This window comes from Raphanus sativus, chromosome 8 (genome assembly GCF_000801105.2).
Source record: "Raphanus sativus cultivar WK10039 chromosome 8, ASM80110v3, whole genome shotgun sequence".
Classification (NCBI taxonomy): Eukaryota; Viridiplantae; Streptophyta; class Magnoliopsida; order Brassicales; family Brassicaceae; genus Raphanus; species Raphanus sativus.
The window spans coordinates 20253185-20256365 of record NC_079518.1 but is presented as its reverse complement, the minus strand read 5'-3'; the positions used below and the strand labels follow the sequence as shown (position 1 = coordinate 20256365).

At 40.8% G+C, this 3181-nt stretch overlaps 1 long non-coding RNA gene across 1 annotated transcript; it reads left to right on the top strand.

Annotated features, from left to right (window-relative positions):
• Positions 1 to 3181, top strand: LOC130498531 (uncharacterized). The gene is made up of 3 exons (XR_008937431.1): positions 1 to 427; positions 1175 to 1520; positions 1635 to 3181. It is a non-coding gene; the product is annotated as an uncharacterized LOC130498531 (long non-coding RNA).

The following is a 3181-nucleotide window of genomic DNA, read 5'->3' as shown; positions in this document are numbered from 1 at the left end:
CTTGCTTTTCCTGAAGTATCAAAGGTGCTTCGTACTATCAAAGCATTAATAACCGTAGAGTCAATTAGGAAAAGTTAGTTCATTCGGGTATGTGGGTTCCAAGTAAGGCGAGTTTGACTAGGTCACCATTGACGGGATTCTACGAAAGGAAGGTTGGGTTTGCAGGATCCGTATAAGGAAACAATTGTAGATATTCACTAACACTTTGCGGGAAAGGTTTGAACAAGCCAAATAAGAAAACATCAACAAATTTCATGTTTTTTAGGAAGTCCAAGAGTAGTATAAAAATGGACCTTCAGCTCTCATTCTAGACACAACTCAAAAAGCGAGGCATAGAGAGAGAACATAGCAAGAACGCAGTTTTAGAGAGGGAGTTTGGGAGAAGATCGAGCAAAAAGGATCACATGAATCTTCACCGGAAAATGCAGTTAAGTGCAGAGTCTTCAATCTTTTAAGATCAATCCATGTGCGGATGTGATTTGTGGCAGTCTAATAAGATTTGTTTTGCCTTGTTTGATTCATTAGGATCGAATTTATGCTGGAAAATAATCGTTCATGGAAACTTTGTTCATCGTGTTCTTAGGAAAAAACATGATATAACTCAGTAATAGAAAGTTTTTCCGTTGTGTTCTTAGGAAATGCATGCTAGATTCGGTGGATTGATGATCAAGTTATGTTAGGACGTTTGTGTGATAGATGGATGTTTTGTTCTTGAGAACGTAAGTCGTGAAATTTACAATATGTTTGAAGAACGAATAAAATTAAGTTAATTAAGAAAAATTGTAAGAGAATGCTAAGGACCTTCGGGTCGAAGTTTTGGCCATGGGTCTTAATGGACCGACGGGTCACATGTTAGCTACGGCCACAGGCACAACTATGGTCACAGGTACCGCTACAGCCACAAGTTTGGCTACGGCCGCAGGTTTGGTTATGACTGCTGGTTTGGCTACGACTGTAGATTAGCTACGGCCACATGTTTATTGGACTTCGGGTCGAAATGTTAGGAAAGACTAAAGTAATGCGAAACTTATGGAATTAGCAAAGTAAAGAAATGATAGAACTGGATGATGTTGTGTTAGTATTTATTGAGTGTTTGATTATTGGACTATAGTGGGCGATATTGAGCGTTTTCACTGAGTATGTGTGTGTGCTCATGCCTCTTTTTGTGATGCAGGTGATGATTAGTTATTTGGACCGGAGTGCAGAACGATGAAGACCATTAGGACGGCGTATTCATAAACTTCAAATTTTATTGGGAGTTTTTACGAACCTTATCATTATTGTCTACACTATTTTACTTAAAATTATTAATAAAGTCGCAGCATTTACTTAAGTTTACTTGATGAAAAATTGTATGAATTTTACATGAATTTTACCTAGGATTTTCGAGGCTCTTTAGAGATTACCGAGTTTGTGTGTTTCAATTTGGTATTAGGGCGGGGTACGCCAGTTAGCTCTGTCCTGGCTGACCGAATGTTTTTCGAAATGGGATTTATGAGAACATGTGGGATGTACAGATGGTATTAATCCCGCACAAAGGCTATGTATGATTATGTTCTGATACTTAGCATGATGGCTAAGTAGATGGATGAATGTTCATGTATTAGTGCAAACTAACATAGGTATCATTGTAGATGGTCCACATTAGGAGGAACGTGATTGCAGCAAAGGATGGTCAAATAGAGAATGTATATGTGGCCAATTGGAAAAAAACTGGTATCGATGGAGAAGCTGGTGTTGAGGGTGTTAATGGTGTTGTGGGAGCTGCAGTAAATGCTGCGAATGAGATGCCACCCCTACCACCAGATTCCTCCCATGAATGCAACAATGGCCAACATGATGTTGATGATATAAGCGTTCTTTACGCAGATGTTTCAACGCCTTCAAATTCTGGGTGCAGCCTTGGTTCAAAGGAAGAAGGGGAAAATGGGAGAAGCAAGGACCACCGCGGGCACCAAGCTATTTGGACATGATGAACTAGATGACGAAACTCAAGACAGGACAATTTACTGGTGGGTGTAAGCTGATATAAGCAGACGAATCGAGGAGTCGGTTGGAGTGTATGCATTCCCTGTAAAGGAACAAAAGAGACCTTGAAGTCTTTTTTTCTTGAAGGTGATGCATACCAGTGGTGGAAAGGAGTGCTTCACAAAGATCCGACAAGGATGCACAATTGGGACTTGTTCAAAGAGGAGTTCACGAGGAAATATTTTCCAACCAAGGCCCGTATTAAGTTGGAGACAGCATTCCTCAAGCTTTTTCAAGAGACAAAATCAGTGCGCGACTACGAGCAGGAGGTTAACCGGCTCAAAAGATATGCAAGATGAGAGATGGATTATGAGCAGCGTCAAACTGAAAGGTTAATGTGTGGAAATGATGCCTGAACTTTTGACCATGATGCTGAGTAGAGATTATCAGACAGTTGGGGAATTGGTCGAGAAAGTAGTTTCGGTTGAGAGTGGGGTGGCAAAGCATGAACGTTCACAGAGGAACCAAGTGACACCGGGACTAAGAAAGTTCAGAACCAGGCGGTCAACACAGTGGTGGCTTCGTGTGGAATGTGTAGTAGGATTCATTGCGGTGTGTCTCGTCAAGGTATCGGTGGATGCGTCAAGTGTAGAAGTATGGATCATAAAATTTGGGACTGCCATGTTGGAGGCGCAGGGAACTGTTATCGTTGTGGTGGTGCTGTACATCTAGCTCTGAATTGTGTAGCACCATGTTATGCACAACCAGCTCATACTTGTGGTGAACGTCCAAAATCTAGGGTATCAACAACCACTACCTAAGAGACAAAACGTAGAACCAAGGGTGCACGTGATGAGAGTGGAGGATGGAGCAAACTCGGTCGATGGTAATTTCCGTTCCTTACACTCTTTTCTTTATTTTTCGAATGTCATGCTTAGCAGATGGAATGCATGAACACAAAAAGAAAACGTGAGCATAACAACTGCACATTTCGTCGTTAATCATCCATTACAACGATTTAACGTCGATTACCGAATCGTCATTAGTAGCTCGTCGTAACCTATCAATTTTCGTAACTTTACGACAATCACAAAAAATAGTCGTAAGGTAGACGTAATATTACGTCCACTATATAGTCGTCAAATGGTCGTAACATATAATTGTTACAGTATCATAAAAAATGTTGGAAAAAAAGTTACCATGACGCAGCCTT